The sequence below is a fragment of the Sus scrofa genome, chromosome 16, assembly GCF_054392235.1.
Source record: "Sus scrofa isolate SSC_HxYL_T2T_F1_AM1 chromosome 16, Sscrofa_HxYL_maternal_Yorkshire_Landrace_v2.0, whole genome shotgun sequence".
In the NCBI taxonomy this organism is placed as follows: domain Eukaryota; kingdom Metazoa; phylum Chordata; class Mammalia; order Artiodactyla; family Suidae; genus Sus; species Sus scrofa.
In genome coordinates this window covers 16,301,594-16,323,678 of record NC_139398.1, presented here as the reverse complement: position 1 = coordinate 16,323,678, position 22,085 = coordinate 16,301,594, and the positions used below count along the sequence as shown (strand labels likewise).

Below are 22,085 nucleotides of genomic sequence, written 5' to 3'. Positions count from 1 at the left end.
TTTATTTATTTATTTATTTTTGCTTTTTTAGGGCCGCACCTGTAGCATATGGAAGTTCCTGGGTTAAGGGTCCATTCAGAGCTGCAGCTGCTAGCCTACACCACAGCCACAGAAACACAGAATCCAAGCATCTGTGACCCATACCACAGCTCACGGCTATGCTAGATCCCTGACCCACTGAGGGAGGCCAGAGATTGAACCTGCTTCCTCATGGATACTAGTCGGATTTCTTTCCACTGTGCCACAGTGGGTTCTCCTGTGACGTGCTTTTTAATGTTAAGCATAGGCAACTAAGAAAAAAATGAGAATGCATCCCTTATTGCAGAAACTAAAATAATGTTTGTAGAACCCTTTAGTTGTGTAGAACACTTTATGATATTTGCACTATGTGCAAATATTGTTTTATCTCTGTTTTTACAGATTGAGAATCAAAAGTATTCATTGCTCTCATTCATTGAGCACTCAGTGTGTGCTTGTGACATGTCAGCACATGTTATATATGAAGAAAAAATAAGAGGCCAAGGCCTGTTAAGACCCTTGTCCAAGTTCACAGGCAGTGCAGGGCAGAGCTGGGGTTCAAACCATGTCCGCCTGGCCCGTAGCCGTTCTGCTCTCTGCTTACTCACTGAGATCCACCCCGGAATTCTTAGAAATTTAGAAGTTCTGGCTTTTCTGAGTCCCAGCCTTGCTTTAAACTTAATCTTAGCTGTCATGTGTTGCATTTTAATGACTCAGCTGATATAAGACAATCATAATGAAGCCTCTTAGGAAAGGGAGACTGTGACCAATAGGCCAAATTATCCAGATAATTAATTAAATGAACACTGTATCTTATTTTGACAAGGTTGGCATAGCCTTTGGTTAAAAGGGAGGGAAAAAGATAAGAAACAACTGATACTTGACAATCAAATTGTTTAGAAGTCAGTTAAAGCCTTACAGCTTGCTAAGGAGAGATGGAAGATGCTGAGATAGATTCTGAACAGTGTATTTCTTCCAGAGTGTCTGCAGATGTCCATTTGAGCTCATCATATTCAGAGGATTGTTATTCTATTTAAAATTAAAGTGGGGGAGTTCCCATTGTGTCTCAGCGGATACAAATCTAACTAATATCCCTGAGGATGCAGGTTCGATCCCTGGCCTCAGTGGGTTAAGGATCCGGTATTGCCGTGAGCTGTGGTCACAGACACGGCTCAGATCTGGCGTTGCTGTGGCTGTGGTATAGGCTGGCAGCTGCAGCTCTGATTTGACCACTAGCCCAGGAACCTCCATATGCCTTGGGTGTGGCCCTAAAAAATTTAAATTAAATAAAATTAATTCAATTAAACTTGGTACAAAGTCCCTGAATTCCTTAAAAGCCAAGTTCACCAAATTATGTAGAATAAATCTGTGATTTTTTTTTTAAAGGTACCTAGTGACACATGAAATGTTAAGGACAGCTTTGCTGTGAAGACTTGAAACAGAAAAAGTTGAAGTCGTTCTCACTTAAGAAGAAATGTGTTCTGCTCAGTGGCAGGTAGCCTACTCTTTGACACTCAAGTGACGACTTGAGATATTTCAGATGGCCCTGAGTGAATCACTGAATTTGGTTGGGTCCAATAGGATAATTCAAAGATTCAGGGTATTTATCTCTGAAGGAAGAGTTTTGCATATGGATTGTTACAATGACTACAGTGAGATGAGTAATAGAAATGTTTTGTGTTTCCCCAGCCCCCCCTTTCTAACTTAAGAAACCCAGCCTATGGTATAAGGGGGTCTCAAATCACTAACATCACAAATGGAAAAAAAAGAGAAGCCCAGAAACCGTAGCTTAATAAATGTTCTCCTGTCTGCTAAGTAGAGAAATGCACCCCACCACCACCTTTAAAAAAGGTCTCTGTTAGACCAGGAAGTACAGGAATTTTTAAAAAGTGAATGTTATCATGGCACTGGCCACTCCTGGGCAGGGACTCTTCACCCAAGGTCACTAAGTGATGGAAGAGGCCCTCCTAGGCAGAGCTTGCACTGAGTAATAGCAAACGGGTCCGTCACATATTCCACTTTCCAAAGTACTCACATACAGAAAAGTGGATCCCAGGCTAAGTTTCTGAGTAACTGTAGGAGGGGGCCCCCCACCCCCATCTATTCAATATGAATGGAATAAATCTCAAAGCAACATTTTATCCTAATTATTAAAGTAGCATATGCTGTTGAAAGTTTGGTTACATATTTTCAAATGGAGGGGAAAAGTAAAAATATCTCTAATTCCACTCTGAAGCAAAAACCCTGTTAACATTTGGGTATCTCCTGCCAATTTTTTTTTTTTAATGTAATTTAAGGTGATACGCACACATACATACACACACATTTCACAGAACTCAGAGGCATTTTTCTCATGTCATTTAAAAGTAGATGAATGTGATTGTTTTGGAGGAGTTCCAGTCATGGCACATGGGAAACGAATCTGACTAGAAACCATGAGGTATTGGGTTCGATCCCTGGCCTCTCTCAGTGGGTTAAGGATCTGGCATTGCTGTGAGCTGTGGTGTAGGTCACAGACATGGCTCGGATCTGGTGTTGCTGTGGCTCTGGCGTAGGCCAGGAGTTGTAGCTCTGATTCTGCCCCTAGCCTGGGAACCTTCATATGCCTCAGGTGCAGCCCTAAAAATCCAAAAAAAAAAAAAAAAAAAAAAGTATGTAAGTGTGATTTTTTTCTTTTTTTTTATTTTAAAGTTTTACTGAAGTATAGTTGACTTCCTATGTTGTGATAATTTGTGCTGTACAACAGAGTGATTCGGTGCCACATACACACACATCCATTCTCTTTCAGATTCTTTTCCCACGGAATTATCACAGAATATTGGGTAGAGTTCCCTGTGTTGCACAGCAGGTCCCCAGTATTGTGATTTTTAACTAGCAGTGTCATGTGTGATTGTATGAGCATGCGGTAATTCCTTTTACTGTATATTCTCCTGTCGTTGAAATGCTGAGGTTATCTGTTTGTGGCCACACAATGTTTCAGTGAGCACCTTTGTGCTGTCGGTAGATAATATGTTTCCTCTGACTGCCTTGGGCTTTAAGCCTGACTTAATTTGATGCCTATTTCAGTTTCTCATTCATACATAGAAAATGAGGTCACTGGCAGGCCATAGTTAGTCAAGGACTCAGTGACCTCCTTAGTCCAAACGATACTCACTGCTCGGTTGTTTCCTGGTTTCCTTGAGATGTACATAGGCATTTAAAGTACCTCTCTTTGACTGCACTTAGATAAGGAGATTATTTCTAGAGCCACAAAGGTGTAATCCTGTGGTTTGCTTCTTTACTCCTTTATTTATTGAGATGGTTTGATGACCACCCTACTACTTTGTCAGAATACTTTTCTTCCCAAACATCTCCTTCAAAAACTAATCAAATACTTCTTACATCAAAACCATATCTAAGTCTCTTTCTAGTAATACATCACCTTCTTCAGCAGCAGTTTAAAAAGTGTACCAAGTAATACTGTTCATGGTACCATCTTACTTTGTTGAAGTGACAAGCCCAGATTTATAGTAGTGGGCAGTAATTGGTTTCCATGTCTTTTTTCTCTTCTTTGTTTGATCTGGGGCAATGAGCAGATTATGTTGGGATGGGAAGGCAAGAGGTCACGGTGGAAAGTCATTCTTTTAATGTCTTATGCGAGTTGGAATAAATAAACTTCGTTAAACTCATACCAGAGTGACTTGGGTCATGTCAACATTTAAAAAAATCAGTCTGGTATTTTTTGACACCTGAAACTTTATTAGTTGTTGCAGAGATGCCATAGAAATACAGAAAACCCTGTTTTATGTAGCATTATCTGTATATGAGCTACCTCTGTGAGTGCATTGTCTTGATAACTGAGGTTTATCCTTTAAAATGCAAACCACAGGTTTTTTTCCTTTTTTTAGTACAAGATTATTTTTGCTGCAAGTCTATGTTGCACGTTTCTTGACCTTATTAGATAAATATTTGTGCAAAACGCAATGAACTTTTTTTTTTTTTTTTTTTTTTTTTTGGTGGCTTATGAGTGTTGTGCTGAGCAACACTCACTGACAGGTGATATTAAAAATACTTAACAAGGAGTTCCCATAGTGGCTTAGCAGAAACAAATCTGACTATTATCATGAGGACACACAGGTTCAATCCCTGGCCTTGCTCAGTGGGTTAAGGATCTGGTGTTGCCGTGAGCTGTGGTGTAGGTTGCAGACATGGCTCGGATCTGGCATTGCTGTGGCTGTGGCGTAGGCTGGTGGCTACAGCTCTGATTCAACCCCTAGTGTGGAAACCTCCCTATGCCGTAGTGCAGCCCTAAAAGGACGACAACAACAAAAAATATTTAACAAAGAGTTTGGCACTGACCAATAAAATCAAAATAATAAGATAATAATTAATAAAAATAGCTAGTACATGTTGAATAGTTGCTTTTTTTTTTTTATTTTTAGGGCTGCACTTGCAGCATATGGAGGTTCCCAGGCTAGGGGTCGAATCAGAGCTATAGCTGCCAGTCTATGCCACAGCCACAGCAGCACAGGATCCAAGCTGCATTTGCAACCTACATCATAGCTCACGGCAATGCCAGATCCTTAACCCACTGAGCAAGGCCAGGGACCTACCCTGCAACCTCATGGTTACTAGTGAGATGTGTTTCCACTGTGCCAAAACGGGAACTCCTGAATAGTTGCTCTTTTAACTTTCTACTTTGGCTCTTCTCTGGGCCCTGAAACTATAATTTATTACAAGTCCCTGAAAAAAAAAAAATTGAAGAGTGAATCCTTTGGGAGGCTTTCCTTTGTTAAAAAAAAAAAAAAAGAAAGAAAGAAAAAGAGAAAAAAAGCATATATACTTTGTGACCCTAGCTCTTCTGCCCTGCCCTAATTTTGTTTCTGTTCTAGTGAGATTCTCCAGTGTCGGGAATGTGACCTTTGAACGAGAGGTGTTGCCAGATTTGACACAGCCCAGGCTCTCAGATTAGGTCCTGGTTGAGAAAACACACATGACACACATTTGCAGTCAGAGCATCACAGAGCGGAATGCCTCATTGCACAGTGTGGTTGGTGATGACACCCAGCAAGGTGCTCATTCGCTGTAGCATCTTGGTGAGTCTGTGGTCATGGTTAATGAAACAGGGGATATAGAGGTAGTTCTCACCCAGAGGTTGTCACCCCTGCCTTGTTCTCTGCACGCTCCTGTCACCAGAGTGGGCAGCACCTGTCTGCAAGGATGAAAGTAGAGTCACAGGGTAGGCCAATTAGCAGACTTTATATCAAGCCCTTCAGATCCTGGGTTTTTTTTTTTTGTTTCTGGTTTGTTTTATTGTTGGTATTTCCATGGTTAGAGGATCATTTAGCTGCTCTGCCAACAAACAAGCATCTCATGATGCTGAGACCAAATGAGCTTAAACATGATAAGGACTCCAGTTATCTCGGTCAGCTGAAGACTTCTGCATCACAGCTTCCTGGTTCTATATGGTTGCTTCTCCCTGCCAGAGAGGTTTTCCACATCCATCTCGGAAAGGGAAATAACTCGGTTATTTGTCAGGGCAAAGGTGGTATTTATTCCCCTAGATAATGAGTTATCAGAAAGCAGCCTGTACATCTAGTCCAGGAAAGGCCACATGGTCCCTTCGTTTCTAGTAGAGAGAGTACATTTTGGTCTAAGCTGACAAGTCCTAGCCAGCTTTTACATTTTTTATGGGGTTCTGGTGTCACAGGTTTGGCAAGGCTTTTCATGAGTTGGACGCCGGGCACTGTTATGGGGTCACTTGTGTGCAGATGGGTTTGTTGGTATGAACAGGTGTTCCTCTTACCAACCTGGGTCCACATCTCTGTCCCCAAGCTCAGGGTGGGGGAGGGGCTGTGTGTACGGCTCCTTTTCCAGCACAAGGAGTGGAGAGGCCCCCACCCCATCCCAGACATTTCCAAGCCCACATTACCAGCACACTTCCTGTGCCATGTCAGGCTGCCAGTTCCTCCTCACCTCAGTCGTCTGGATGGAGACTGTGGCTGGCAGGGGGGCCCTGTGACTCCAGGCTGGAAGGTAATTCAAAGCAAAAGCGGACTTCCCTATAGAGCTCCCATTGTGGGTCACTGAGTTAAGACCTGACATAGTGTCTATAGGGATGTGGTTCAATTCCTGGCCTCGCTGAGTGGGTTAAGGATCCAGTGTTGCTGTGAGCTGTGGCATAGGTTGCAGATGTGGCTCAGATCTGGCGTTGCTGTGGCTGCAGTATAGGTCGCAGATGCAGCTCCGATTCAACCTCTGGCCTGGAAACTTCCATATGCACCAAGATTGGCTCTAAAAAAAAAAAGTGGGACTCCCTGGATAGGAACTGTCAAGGGTGACCAAAAAGGTGAGGTTGAAGCTCCATTGGAATTCAGTGGCTGAAAGGCAGAATGTTTACCAGCAGGTTACCGAGCCTTATTCTAGGGAGCAAACTGAGCTAAGAGTGAAAAGGGGCCAAAGTTGACTCTGTGGCCATCACCTCCCCTGGGTATAAGAAGCAGAGATAGCTTATTTGGTGAGAGGCACAGAAAGGACCATTTGGGGTCAGGAAGCTTTCAAGGGTCATGGTCCAGTGCAAGCATTTACACAATGAGAGCCGGTCACTCCAGGGTGTTGTCTTGGCTAATGATAATGAGTCCACATCTATAAGCTTGCCAGGATCCCTACTCAGATTTTTTAGAAACAAATATACCATCAAGTCTAGACTTTTGAGTGGTGAACTGTCAGCTTTTCTTTTGCCTTTTGGCTTAGGAATGGCTGTGTGTTGTTTTCAAAGAAGTCTTTAAGATGATAAGAAAGTTTGTTTGCTCTTGAAGGCTGATCTGTAAACAGCCCCAGAGCTCTGCTGGCCCCTGGATTATGCGTTTTAATAGAGGGGAATGGTAGTGTGGCAAACCTAAAATAGGAGATTACAAGAAAAGAAAAAAAGAGATTGTCTGAGTGCTTTAAATGGTTTGGCAGGAAATTCAACCGTGGCTGGAACACAACGGCCTCCCACGATGTGTGGCCTAAACTTGACATTTATAAAGATGGTCAGCACAGAGGAGAATAACAAATAACCAGGCTGCGTAAGACGGGGGTGACTTTTACCTTGTCTCTTGGAGTTCCCGTTGTGGCTCAGTGGTTAACAAACCCAACTAGCATCCTTAAGGACGTGGGTTTGATCCCTGGCCTCGCTCAGTGGGTTAAGGATCTGGTGTGGCCGTGAGCTGTGAAGTAGGTCGCAGTCTCGGCTCAGATCTGGCACTGCTGTGGCTGTGGTGTAGGCCAGCGGCTACAGCTCCCATGGGACCCCTAGCTTGGGAACCTCTCCATATGCCACCTGCGGCCTAAAAGACAAAAACAAAAACAAAGCACTTTTACCTCGTCTTGATTCTGGCCACGTCTAATACAGAAGTAACTGGAAAGAGCCCTTGAGGCCGGCTTGATCCCGATTAGGGAGTGAAGGGTCCCTTCCATTGCTCCAGACTCACATTCAGCTGTGGTTCCCTGGAGCCCTCCCAGAGATCTTGTTTTTTCTTAGGATGAGTTCTGCTTCTCACCACCTCCCTTTTCCAATGCTGTGTAGCCTCCCCTGGAGCCCCAGATGAGGTCAGGGCGTTCCCATCTCCTCCCACACTGGGTCACACCTTTAGGTGTCAACACCACCCGGGCCTCACACCTACCAGGCTGCTTACCAAACCTGGGCAGCTTCCCTGGCATTGTCAGTAGTTAGCCCAACTATTTACCCGACTTCCAGGATGTCACAGTGTTTCCGCAGCAAGGAACTTGGACTTGGTTTTGGCGACAAGAGACCCACTGAAGGGCCTCAGCAGTTGGTGGCAGTGAGCCTCAGTGGCTGAGCTGCAGAACCCCTCCTGTGTTTCTAAAATTCTTATTTTCTCTTATTTTTTTTTTTTAGGCTGAGTGTGTCTTCTTTCAGGGGAGGAGGCTGGTGAACCTCTTTTTCTTTCCTTTTTAAAGATGAAAGTATCAATGGCATACAGTGAGGTGCACAGATGGTACATGAACAGATCCAAAAGTTTTGACAAATGGCCAGTGGACACCCGCGTACTATCCACACCCCAGTCAAGAGATAAGAGTGTTTCCAGCAGCCCAGAAGGTTTCTGGTGCCCCTCCCCCAGAGGCCACTGCTGTTCTGGGTGCTGTGGCAAGTCTTTTTAATTGCTCAGACAAAAGGACACACACGCCTTTTGTCCTAGATAACTGAGCTTGAGGCCACGCATTGTTCGTGCACTGTATAGTGCTGTTCCTCTTTCCTATTACAAAATATGCCCAATATTGTGGATTTTAGTGGATTTAAGGCCAGTGGAGAGTTTGCCTCTCTGCGTAAAATAACTTTTCCCTCATTTTGTACTATTTGGTGTTTGGGATTATTTGGTATTGTGTTTTTTGTTTTTTGGGTTTTGTTTTGTCTTGTCACCTCGCAGCATGTGGAAGTTCCTGGGTCAGGGGTCGAATCTGAGCCACAGCTGCAACCTACACCACAGCTGAAGCAACGTTGTATCCTTTAACCCGCTGTGTCAGGCCAGGGATGGAACCCGCACCTCTGCAGCAACCCAGGCCACTGCAGTCGGATGCTTAACCCACTGCACCACAGCAGGAACTCCTATTTGATATTTTTAATCCGTCAGTTGATATACATCCTTTAGTTTTGTGAACCGCTCATCATTTTGATATTCAGATATGCTAAAAAAAATCAGTTTGCTTAGAAAGCTAGCATCATAAAACAAAATGTGGTACCTTCATACCGTGGACTATTCAGCCTTAAAAAAAGGGAATGAAATTATGATGTGTGCTACAACATAGATGAACCTTGAGGACGTTATGCTAAGTTATTTCAGCCAGACAGAAAAGGACACACTTTTGTGTCTGTGCAAGTATGCTTTTACTTGCATGCAGTACCTAAAATAGTCCAAGTCACAGAGACAGAAAGTGGAATAGTAGTTACCCGGGTTTAGGGGAGACAGGAATGGGAGTTAGTGGTTAATGGGTGCAGAGTTTCAGTTTAGGATGACGAAGTTCTGGGGTGGGGAATGGTGGTGATGGTTGCACAATACTGTGAATATGCTGAATTCCCATGAACTATACACTTGAAATGCTTAAAATGGTAAATTTTATGTTATGTGTATTTTATCAGAATTTAAAAATTTTTCATTAATTTCATAAGCTCCCTGGAGAGCCGGTGGCTTTTGAAGAGGATCTCTTTTTTTAAGGAAAAATAATACTTATTAATTTTATTCTAGTTATAGTCATTGTTTAAAGAAGGAAAAGAAAATACCAAGAAGAAAATGAGAATCATCCGCAAGCCCACTGCCTAGAGATAATGCTGTTTATTATTTTAGTGTGTGTCTTTCTCATCTCTTTTCTATCCATCCATCTATTTTAAAACAAAACTGTAACCTCTTTCCATTTTACATCCCAGGCAGTTTCCCTTGATTTTTAAGTATTCATCTGAAATGTGCTGATTAATGGCATTTTTTCACACAGATACACAATAATTTACTTAACTACTGCTCTATGGCTAGATGTTCAGTTTATTTCTTTCTTTTTTTGTCTTTTTAGGGCCACACCCACAGCATACAGAGGTTCCCAGGCTAGGGGTCGAATCAAAGCTGCCGACTGCACCACAGCCAGAGCAATGTGGGATACAAGCCAAGTCTGCAATCTACATCGCAGCTCACAGCAACACCAGATCCGCAACCCACTGAGCGAGGCCAGGATCGAACCCATGTCCTCAAGGATGCTAGTCAGTTCGTTAATCGCTAAGCCACAATGGGAACTCCTAGATATTCAGTTTTTTCTGTTTCATTCCTTTATAAATAATGCTCTGAAACCTTTGTGTTCAGAAATCTTTGTACACCTCTGATTACTTCTTTAAATTAATACTAGAAATACTTTTGGACGCATGCACCTCTTCAAGGCTTCTGCTCTGTGTGACACCACAGTCCTGCAGAAAGGTGCCCAGGGCACCCTACAGGTGCCAGGTTAATGTGTCCTGGGCCCTAGCCCACAGTGGACATTCCTCCCTTGAGGCTCTTTTACTGTCCAGTGACTTCTGCTACCAGAAACTCCATCCTTTTTTTTTTTTTTTTTTTTTTTGTCTTTTTTTTGTCTTTTTTTTTTTCCTTTTCTAGGACCATACCCGCGGCATATGGAGGTTCCCAGGCTAGGGACCTAATCGGAGCTGTAGTTGCCGGCCTATGCCAGAGCCACAGCAACACAAGATCTGAGCCACGTCTGCAACCTACACCACAGCTCATGGCAATGCCGGACCCTTAACCCACTGAGCAAGGCCAGGGACCGAACCCACAACCTCATGGTTCCTAGTCTCATTTGTTAACCACTGTGCCACGACGGGAACTCCGGAAACTGCATTCTAATTCACTTGAAGCCGCATGGTACTAAACTCCTTCAAATAATTTCTTTTATTAAAAGCACTTTTTTTAATGCTGAGAAGTCAATTCAGTTTTTCATAATGTAATACTTTAAAACTGTTTCAAGACTTTTATTCTTTTCAGTAATCACTTTTTGGACCAAATATATACTCTGCTTTCAATTAGGCATCAGCACAGGGAGGAAAAGGAGTGACTTGGTTTTTTTCTTTAATTTTTATTTATTTATTTTTCTCTTCTTAGGGCTGAACCTGTAGTAGCACATGGAAGTTCCCAAGCCAGGGTTTGAATTGGAGCTGCGGCTGCCGGCCCATGCCACAGCCACAGCAACACCTGATCGGAGCCATGTCTGCGACCTACACCACAGCTCATGGCAATACCAGATCCTTTAACCCACCAAGTGAGACCAGGGATCAAACCTGCAACCTCATGAATACTAGTTGGATTCTTAACCTGCTGAGCTAGAATGGGAATTGCAGGAGTGACTTGATTTTACTCGCAGGGGAAGATACCTGTCCCTGCAAGTTTCAAGGCAGAGAAAGTGCCTTTTTTTTTTCTTTTTTTCTTTTTTCTTTTCTTTTCTTTTCTTTTCTTTTCTTTTCTTTTCTTTTCTTTTCTTTCTTTCTTTATTTAATTTATTTTGTAGTACCTGCAGCATTCAGAAGTTCCTGGGCCAGGGATTGAACCCATGGCCACAGCAGTGACAACACCAAATCCTTTTCCACTGAGCCACCAGGAAACTCCAATAAAGTGCTTTTTTTTGATGAGTCCAATGATGCTGAAGAAATTTGCTTCCCCAAACTTCCCATGCGAACACGTGGGAGAGGAGAAAAAAATTAACTGACCTTCCAAGATGCCAGGTCCTGCCTAAAGGTCTTGGCATGTTCTGAGGTGGGGGGAGCACATGTGCCAGGTCCTTCAGCCTCTCCGCACAGCAGCCAGGCTCCTCTGACCCATGGCTCAGGCTTAGAGTCTCATAGGAGGTTATTTGGTGTTGACTGTGTTCTAGGGAAATGCAGAGCTAGTGATTCTTAGGGGAACTGGAAGAGAAAATGGTCTCTCTTTCTACCACCCTGCCTGTGATTTCTTCCATTTAACCTGGGCTCCTTGCTGTTTCGAGCCCGCCTTGGAGGAAAGGGGCAGAGCAGACAGAGAGGGGAAGTGGTCATGCTTACGGAGGGTGCACTGCATTCCTGTGGCTCCTCCTCTGTAGTTTCTAGCAGTTCTGCAGCTGACTACAGCGTGGTTGAAAGAATGCCCGCTCCTGAAAGGTTCCCCCTAACCCCCAACCTCTGTTCCTGCACCCACTGGCTCTTTGACCTTGAGCCAAGAACTTGACTTCTGGGAATTCCCTTTGTGACTCAGCAGAAACAAGCCTGACTAGTATCCATGAGGACTCGGGTTCCTTTCCTGGCCTCTCTCAGTGGGTTAAGGATCCCATGTTGCCATGAGCTGTGGTTTAGATCATTGATGTGGCTCGGATCCCACCTTGCTGTGGCTGTGGCATAGGCCAGAGGCTGCAGTTCCAATTCAACCTCTAACCTGGCAACTTCTGTATGCTGTGGGAGCAGCCCTAAAAAGCAAAAAAAAAAAAAAAAAAAGAACTTGACTTCTGGGGGCTTCAGCTTTCCCAGCTGTTAAATGGGTGCAAAGAGTTTCTGTTCCTTCTTTTGGAAGAGCAGACCACACAGAGATTGGACACAAAAGAACTTTGAAAAGTATGCAACTCTGCCTACATAATAAGGCAGTATTGCTAAGACTTCAAGCCAGGCATGCTAATGCTCCACCTGTTTATTTTCACCCATCCTTGACTAGAGCTGACCCTTCTTGTTTTGTATGGAATCCATGACTTGCAATAAGGGGACTTGTTAAACTAGAGCCAGCTAGGTTAGAGCAAGCAAAAAAAAAGGACAGATGCGGGAAACACTTGGATTTTACAACACGTGTGTCAGCAATATTTCTGCTATTTTTTTTTTTTCTTTTCCACTTTGGAGAAAAGACATTTAAGGCTGAATTTACTCCATAGTGTTTTTTGTTTGTTTGTTTTAATTGAGTTACTGTGATTTTGGTAACATATTCTTTTTGAAATGATGGGAGAGTTCCCACAGTGGGTTAAGGATCCAACTGCAGCCGCTTGAGTCGCTGAGGAGGCGCAGGTTCAATCCCCAGCCGGGTGCAGTGGGTTAAAGGATCTGGCATTGCCGCAGCTGTGGCGTGGGTCGAAGATGCAGTTTAGATTTGATCTCTGGCCCAGGAACTTGTATATGCTGCAGATGTGGCAGAAAGGAAGGAAGGAAGGAAGGAAGAAAAGAAAGAAAGAAAAGAAAGAAAGAAAGAGGAGTTCCTCTCACAGCTCAGTGGTTAACGAATCCGACTAGGAACCATGAGGTTGCAGGTTTGATCCCTGGCCTTGCTCAGTGGGTTAAGTATCCGGCATTGCCGTCAGCTGTGGTGTAGGTTGCAGACGAGGCTCTGATCTGGTGGTGTTGTGGCTGTGGTATAGGCCGGTGGCTACAGCTCGGATTAGACCCCTAGCCTGGGAACCTCCACATGCCGCAGGAGCAGCCCTAGAAAAGGCAAAAGGACAAAAAAGAAAAAAAAAAAAAAAAGGAAGGCTAGGTTAAATGTAATTTTCTCGAGTCATAGCCTCCTGTTTGACACGGGTTGGAGGGATGGTGATTACATGTACCGTGAGCCTCTTCTCTAATCTAGACATTGAAATGGGACCACTCTTTCTCAAATTTGTTGACAATTAAGGCAGTAACACACCAAAGTGTTTGAAACAAAGTGTGGTGGCTGCTTAATGAGTTGAAAGTTGTAAGCACTTCCTCAGATGCTTAATAGACTGTTTTGGAGTGTTTTCACTATTATGTGGAGAGTAGGTTCACTCTTAATGGAGCATACGGGGCGCAGGGGGCAAGAGTGTCTTTGTGAACGTGTTCATTCAACAAATGCTTCCCGAACACCTGTCACGTGGCAGGCCCAGTGCTAAAGGTGGGCGAGGAAAAGGCCCCAGCCCTTGCCTGTGCAGTGATTAATCTAGAAGGGCAAGCAGGCAGGCAGGCACCTACCAGAAAATGTGATCAGGTCCGAGATAGAGGAATACCTGGGTGTTTACCCCAAGATCCTGTATGAGGAAGCTTCTCTGTCCTAAGGGTCAGGGAAGCTTTGGTTTAAGCTGAGACCTGAGCCCTAAAGAGAATGATAGGGTCCCCTATTCTGGAAAACATGAGAGTTCCAGGTGGAAAGTGACAGATGCTTAGTATGACTGGGGAAGGGAACAAGGCCAGGAGGGGGCAGAAGGGCGGGTGTCATGGGGTGACCCAGACAGGAAGGGCCCCTTCGGTCAGGGTGTGGAGTCTGGCCTTGATCCTGAGGGCGGTAGGGAACTTTGAAGTGTTCTGTGTAGGGTGTGGTATGCTTGGATTTGCCTGTTCACAAGATAACTTTGGTTTCAGTGTGGCTAATGAATGAGAGGAAGGTGAGAACAGAGGCTGGGGAACCAATTAAGAGGCTCTTGTGACAACCACCAGAGAGAAGGAGGCGGCCTAGATTAGGGCTGGGGGTGGGGAGGAGGGCTGAGCGAGGAAAGCTCTCTAGACGCAAATGGACTTTTCCATCACTGACTGGACAGGGTGGGAGAGAACGAAGCAGGGTAAGGTGTTACCCAACTTTATTTTTATTTATTTATTTGTCTTTTTTTGTCTTTTTTTTTTTTTCTTTGTCTTTTTGCCTTTTTCTAGGGCCGCTCCCAAGGTATATGGAGGTTCCCAGGCTAGGGGTCGAATCAGAGCTGTAGCCACCGGCCTATGCCAGAAACACAGCAATGCCAGATCGGAGCCCCGTCTGGAGCCTATACCACAGCTCATGGCAACGCCAGATCCTTAACCCACTGAGCGAGGTCAGGGATCAAATCCAAAACCTCATGGTTCCTAGTCAGATTCATTAACCACTGAGCCACGACGGGAACTCCCTACCCAGCTTTGAAAGAGTTCGTTTGGAGTGAAGAGAGTGAGTTCCATTTCAGCTGTGTTGATTTGCTGATAGATTTAGTAAAATGTTTTAAACTGCTTCCTTGAGAGAGAATACAAGTTATGCATAATGGTGGGAGCAATGATAAATACTTGGAATCTGGAATAGCACTGTGCTCTTTCGCCTTCCCTTCCCGAAGGGGCAATGGCACGGCCTCATCCGTAAGTGGGAGCTCTTTGCATTTTTACCTACATGCAGATAGCATGAATATTCATTTTTCTCCTTCAAAAAGTATGAATGTTTTATGATACTACATTCGGTTCTCAGCCGTTTGCCTTCATGAAATAGTGAATGGAAAATTCAAAACTGCTTCCGAATCATTGGCATTGGAAGACATCAGGACTGAGGGAAGCAGGTCCATCTGCATCACCATCAGGCTGTGCCGAGGATAATATTACACTTAGACCGGGTGCCTGGTGACAGGGGAGAGGTACCATCTGGAATTAAATTTGATGGGGCCCCACGGTTTTCCTTCTTCCCTCTGTATATTAAATGTTTACTGTGGAAACAGCAGGGAGTGGACAAGCCTTAGAGGGTTTCTTTTTCTGGCTTCGTGTTTGTTTCTTTGTTTTTTGGTATTTATCTACAGCTTACAGTCTGGGTGTACTTCATAAAAGCCATTGAGAATACATTTTGCTGTAGAAATAATATTAAAAATTGTGATTAGGGAGTTCCCATCGTGGCGTAACGGAAACGACTCTGACTAGGAACCATGAGGTGGCGGGTTCAATCCCTGGCCCCGCTCAGTGGGTTAAGGATCTGGCGTTGCCGTGAGCTGTGGTGTAGGTTGCAGATGTGGCTCGGATCCCTCGTTGCTATGGCTCTGGCATAGGCCAGTGGCTACAGCTCCGATTAGACCCCTAGCCGCACCCCATATGCCTCGGGTACAGCCCTCAAAAGACAAGAAAAGACAAAATAAATAATTAAATAAATAAATAAAATAAAAATTGTGGTTAGGTTTCCAGGCCACTTGACCAAAGTTACTTAATCCCTAATGTTATTATGTTGTTATAATGTTTCATGCTAAGGCTTCATTTCTTTTCTTTTTAAAAAAAATATTTATCGTAGTTGATTTACATTGTTCCATAAATTTCTGCTGTATAGCAAATGACCCAGTCATATATGTATGACATACATACATGTATATATGTGTGCACATACATTCTTTTCCTCAATTACCTTTCATCATGTTCTGTCACAAGTGATTGGATATAATTCCCTGTGCTATACAGCAGGACCTCATTGCTTATGTTATAATGTTATTAAAATATTATCTCTTTGCAACAAAGAGTGTTAGAAAACCATGCTGTTAGAATAGTAGTAATTGAAAAAAGCAGTAATATTGAAAAATGTTATTTGTCTTAATTAACTTTACCAATAGTTGGTTGGATAAGTGTAGGGAAGGTGATGGTGTTTGGGGTGCTAGGGAGGTGCCACCAGCCTTAGAGACTGGGTTGATTTAAAATCAAAACATTGGCGTTTCTATCATGGCTCAGCGGTAACAAACCCAGCTAGTATCCATGAGGACGAGGGTTCGATCCCTGGCCTCACTCAGTGGGTTAAGGATCCGGTGTTGCCATGAGCTGCAGTGTCAGTTGCAGACATGGCTTGCTTCCTGCATTGCTGTGACTGTGGCATAGGCTGACAACTGCAGCTCCGATTCATCCCCTAGTCTGGGAACTTCCATGTGCCACAGGTGTGGCCCTACAAAGACACACACACACACAAAATCAAAATGTCACCTAGATGCACATGGCTCGTTAGCTGTGATTGTGTTGATTTCATAAATGGGAGTGCCCTGCACTCCTAGTAGGAACTTGACAAGACCTGGAGAGAGAGGGATGGATGTGAAACAGATCCCTGGGGTGGAGTTGACGTGGAGTGGGGGCAGATTCTCCTGGGTGGACGGTGGAGACTGAAGAACAGAGGAGCATAAGGCTGGACGCCCCTCCAGGCTGGACCCCTGCCTCCCTTTGGTGTCTGGGACCCAGGATAGCTGCGGGGCTCAGATGGTGACCACCATAGGAGGAAGGTAATGCGCCTCCAGCCATTCATGTAGGACTATTGCCTGTAACCTGGTGTGATCTGAAGTCTGGTGGTGGTGAGCTGGCCCCCGCTAGGGAAAAATGGAAGGCAGTTTTAAATGTTTTCACCTGGAGAATAACTCTGATTTCTTTATGGCTAGAGAAACACTTATTCTGCTGGTCACAATCAGTAGCTCCCTGGACTTTAAAATTCATGCTTCCTGCAGTGTAATTGATTGTGACCTAATCACGTCTCACATGCCAGGGCCCTGCCCCTTCTGTATTGTGCTTCCTTCCCCCTAATTAGCCTTTAAGTGGCATTCACATTTGATTTTTGTGTATTATTGCCAAGTTTTCTAGTGCGTAAAATTTTAAAACACCTACCTGTAGGAGTTCCCGTTGTGGCTCAGTGGGTTAGGATGCTGACATAGTGTCCGTGAGGATGCAGGTTGGATCCCTGGCCCCCGCTCAGTGGGTTAAGGATCCAGTGTTGTCCTGAGCTGTGGTGTAGGTTGCAGAAACAGCTCAGATCTGGCATTGCTGTGGCTGTGGTGTGGGCCAGCAGCTACAGCTCTAATGAGATCGCTAGCCTGGGAACTTCCATATGCTGCAGGTGCAGCTCTGAAAAGACAAAATTTTTAAAAATTTTAATTAAAAAAAATAAAATAAAAATACCTACCTGCATCTGTTGATTTTAGGCTTACCTGTGCCTTCATGCCATTGATACCTTCTTGAAAAAATAGTGCAAAATGCAGCATTTAATGGTACCAAACCAATAAGCTACTAACAAGCTCAAAACTTAAGTGTGAATTGGAGCAATGACAGTATTTTCTGTAATTGGACCATATCCATATTGTAAAAGGAATACTTCTAATTATATATATTTATATATTTCATATCCGAATACTTATATTTATTCCTTCCTTCCTTTCCTTTTCTTTCTTTCTTTCAGAATCCGTCAATGTTAATAGAAATACCTTAAATTAAAGGAAGGGGAAACTAATACTTAACTTGCTTTTTTCTTCTAAGTTCAGCAGAATTGGACAGGATGCTGTTAATGAGTGAGGGCTGGTGTCCCCACAGCACAGAAAGCCATACTCTGAGAAGTGTTTGCAGCAAAGTAGGGGTTTATGACAGGATGCTAATCAAGGGAATGGCAAACAAGCCTCAGATCCACCCCAGGTTGGTCTTTGAGTTGGGGGCGGGGTGGGGGGGTGTTTTTAAAGGGAAAGAACAAAGAAGCTGGGATTCGTCATCCTCTCATGACATTTCTTGATCAGAGTTTCAGGGGGTCAGGATGTCCCCGGTTTATATTCTCTGACCATGTGGTCCATGGCTTGGGGGCCTGCTAACTCATCTTGCCCTGGAGAAACACCCTGAGTCTGTATGTTAATGATTATATCTATAATAGCAATTATAGTACATTAACGATGTTAACAACAGCAATTTTAGTCATTAACAGCGGATATTACCAACATTAGCGATTTCAGTCATCTGACCCTGTGGGTTAGTGTTCAGTTAGTACTGGATTGAGGGCAGAGGGTACAAGAAAAGGAGTGCAGTGTTGGACACAGAGATTAATCATAAACCCTGCAGGGGAACTCAGTTGGGATCTTGGTTTTAATGCAACAAAGTGAGCAGTGTCCTTTTGCTTGCCTGGTGCACTCTTCCCATTTGTAGAGCACTTAACAGTTGGTAAAATATATTCTCATGAATGCAGTAGTTCCACAAATCACGGGCCTGTAGAGTGACAGTGTCCAGAGGAGAGTGAGGCCATGAGCAGCGGACATCTGTAGAAAACAAGCTTGGGCATAGAGCCCACTGGCCCCACAGTGGTGATGGGTGAGTTCCCTCTTCCTTGCCCTGGATGGTGCTCCTTGGCAGGAGTCCTCTTGCGCATGGAGGAGTGTGGAGTCCAGTCTTGAAGGTAGAGAAGTTGGCGTGGATGGTGGGGAGCTCCTAAGAGCCTGTGATGTGTATGGGGGTCAGAGGACCACAGCGGGAGGATAGCCTTCCTTCCCTGCCTGTCTCCCTGGGCTGAGCCTCCTCCCCCTGCCATTTGAGGGTCCACTCTGTCCTCATGAAGATGATGGGTGCCCCCCTTTTGCACTGAGGTGGGGTCACAGCACAGGCTTAGCTGTTCATTTTCACCTGTAGGCTCTGCCAGTGTCCTCTTGGAATCCTGTCCTTATGTTCATAAGTCTTTTTTCAATATCAAAGCACATGGCTCCAAACTACCAGGGGGTTCTGCCCCACCCCTCCCTGCCCTCCTCTGAACTGAGTGCCCCATTCCTTCTCCTTATTTATGTTTCAGAGTATTACTTTCTTCAAATGTAATCATTAGGTTAAAAAAACAAACAACAACAACAAAAAAAAGAACACTCCCACGTGGGCTTTCTGGGCTCTCAGCAACTTTTCATAAATCAGGTGTCTTTATTTTAGTTTAGTTTAGTTTAGTTTAGTTTGGTTTGCTTTTAGGCATATGGAGGTTCCCAGGCTAGGGGTTGAATCGGAGCTACAGCTGCCAGCCTACCATGCCACAGCAGTGTGGGATTCGAGCTACATCTGCGACCTACGCTGTAGCTCACAGATACTAGACGGATTCATTTCTGTTGAGCCACAGTGGGAACTCCCCAAGTGTCTTTTTTTTAAAGATTTTTTTTTCCTTCCAAGCATTCATGAATTTCAGATTCATTTCCCTGGGTTTCCATCATGCTGCATTTCTTGCCTTTCATGGCAGCTGGCTCCAGAGAGGCAGAGAGAGTGGCCTTTGTTCCGCCCTTCCTGGAGGCACCTCGCCCATCTCCATAGCCCAAGGCATCTCCATAGTCACATAGCTGATGCCTCATCTCCCCACAACCCCCCAACGGCAGAGCTGGTGTGTGATGCCACCTACTGTACCTGCCTCCAGGCTCCCCTTCCTATAGCACCTGGCACAGACACAGTCTCAGAAGAGCTGAGTGAAGTAACTGAATGAAGTGAACCCGTGCCTGAATGTACAAGCCATGTGACTAATGCACTTTGCTCAGGGTTAGTGCAGGTTAGCTGTCCCTCTAAATGGAGGGGTAGCTGGGTCTACTCAATTTCTTCCTCAGCACGATACCCTGTAGGCAGTTGGCTCAGGTATGCAGCAGGAAGGTGACGTGCATTAATGTCAAGTAGAGTAGCCTCCCTCCCCACTCAACCAGGGAAGCAGCTCCTCTCCAATGTTCAATCTCATGGATTTACTATTTGGGTTTGTTAGCCAGTTATAATATCAAGATACCAGTGAGACTGACTACTTTGAAAAACAGTTATTTTTTTGTGTTTGGGTGAAAAATGATTGCTGGTAAAAGAAAAAATGCAAAACGGTGTCTTTTGCACAACATGATTTCACCCAAGGGGGGAGTATCAGGGTGATCTCTGACCATCCCCGTGCTCCCTGATGTGGAGACTGTCTTACCCCTGCAGGACACATTGTCCCAGGGAAGAGGGGAGGGTGCCCAGAGAGACCCCTGTCCACTGCCAGCCCTCATCCTGAGAGTCCACCAAGAAGACCAGCTTCTCTCTAGGGATCCATGTGCGAGTGACCATTAGCACAGTGTCTTAGTGCCTGGAGATCTTGCTTGATTGACAGGTATCTTCATCCAGGACAGTGGCATCATCCTGCACAACCGTGGCTGGAATTAGACTGGGTCAACCTGGATGTGAAGAACAGCATCCTAATATCAGCTATCTTCTCCTACAAAGAGCATTCTGTACTTTGCTCTTTCAGAGTGGGCTATGGCCGAACCAAAGCGCTTTTAATGTGCATATTACATGTCGTAGCACTGGCAATATTATATGTCATAGTGTGGGATCCGAGCAAAAGAACATTAAAGTAGTAGTCATCTAAGAGCTAGCAAACATTACTGCTGTTAAGCCTACCTTCCCTCTCTCTAGCTACCCAGTATAAGCCTAATCACCTGCAATAATTTCTATGCAAATAATATTAACCATTGTACTTTATGGATTATCTGTACGTACATAACACTGTAAGAGGGAAGCGTCCTTTGCTGTAGGGATTCTGCCCATTGACCATTACCTAAGGGAGAAGATATGGTCAAGAAGAGAACTAGAATGCTTTCCCTCCCCCAAATCCAAATGACAGAGAAAAATGCACCAGGGACTTGGCTGCTGTGCCAAGTCTACAAAGAAGAAACCTGATCTCCGGTATATATGCAAGTTCCTTAGCAACTGAGGTTGAGGCTCAAATCCAAAGAGAAAGTATAGAAATAAGAGCTATATGTTTTTAAAACACAAACACTGTTTGGTGAACTTAAACCCTATCCTCCTTAACCCAGAACCATGATATTTACTTGTTTGCAATGATTTCCCTTTGGGGGTTATTAAATCATTGATGACATAAACCTCAGCAACATTTTGATAGTTTTCTATTGTTGGAGGTTCCCTTTAGCATGATATAAAATATTTACAGGTTGGAGTTCCTATTGTGGTGCAGCAGAAACAAATCTGACTAGTATCCATGAAGATGCAGGTTTGATTGCTGGCTTTGCTTAGTGGGTTAAGAAGGATACAGTGTTGCCATGAGCTGCAGTGTAGTTCCCTGAGGCAGATTGGAGCCCATGTGGCTGTGGCTGTGGCTGTGGCTGTGGTATAGGACAGCAGCTGTAGCTCCAATTCTACCCCTAGCCTGGGAACCTCCATGTGCCTTGCAAGTGGGGCCCTAAAAAAAAAAAAAAAAAAAAAAAAAAAAAAAAAAAATTTACAGGTTGTTTGAAATCAGCTAGTTTTTGTTTTTTTTTTTTTTAAATATGCTGGAGTTAATTTTGGAAAAAAAACAACCAACCAGCCAACAAAAAATCCTTAGAAAGCAAAGCATGGATTTGCCATAAAGCTGATGGTGGGGCTTCAAAAATAAAGCCCACAGCCCAAACTAGATGAGTACCCTATATGGTTAATTTCTTAGTGACTGTAGGCTCCTCTAGTCTGCAAGTCAGTGTGGTTTCCCAAAACGTAGAAATGACCATTTTATGTGTGTGCGCTGTGGTCCTTTTTAGGGGTGGACAGCTTCTATAGGCATGAGAGCATTTTTCTTCTTTTCTTCCTCTGAGATGTGTTTTTGTTTGCATGATTTTTATGGGCGTTTTGTTTTTTTTTTTTTGGTCTGTTTTGATAGGGAGGGGAGTGAGATGAGGGGGAGAATGGAGGGAGATAGCCCACTCTTTCCCTTTCAGTAGATCACTTAAAATAATTCATAATTTACCTTTCTTCGTAATAAAGCGCCATCTTCTTCCTCATAATTACTATCGCTTTATCACAGAAAGGTACGGTCGTGACATTGGACGTTTCTCATCTTCCTAGAACAGAGTGTAAAACTGAAAAAAAAAATCTGATTGAATTTTCAGCTGTCATTTTTCCTGAGGATCTCCTATGGGCAGTGGTCATTTGAAAGCACGCGGTCCTTCTTAAGTGAGTAGAGAAACTCTCTATTCTAAGGCTGTCAGAAAGGCGGGGTCCGTGTCTGCAGACACAGCACAGGCGGGCTCTTACTCTGCCAAGCCGTATGTCTGGGCAGCCTGATCGGTAGATTGCCCCTCTGCTCTGAGGCCCCAGCAGTTGTCATGGACCCAGAGGACCACTAAAGTGAAAACAT

At 44.2% G+C, this 22,085-nt stretch overlaps 1 protein-coding gene and 1 long non-coding RNA gene across 3 annotated transcripts in view; one reads left to right on the top strand and one right to left on the bottom strand.

Moving 5' to 3' along the window:
* ANKH (ANKH inorganic pyrophosphate transport regulator) overlaps positions 1-22,085 on the top strand; it is a 165,525-nt gene that overhangs the window by 3,741 nt on the left and 139,699 nt on the right. The gene's annotated exons all lie outside the window — the stretch shown is intronic.
* On the bottom strand, positions 1,232-12,729 carry LOC146395452 (uncharacterized). The gene is made up of 4 exons (XR_014830801.1): positions 12,520-12,729; positions 8,113-8,566; positions 4,590-5,821; positions 1,232-3,171 (listed from the first exon to the last, which is right to left on the bottom strand). It is a non-coding gene; the product is annotated as an uncharacterized LOC146395452 (long non-coding RNA).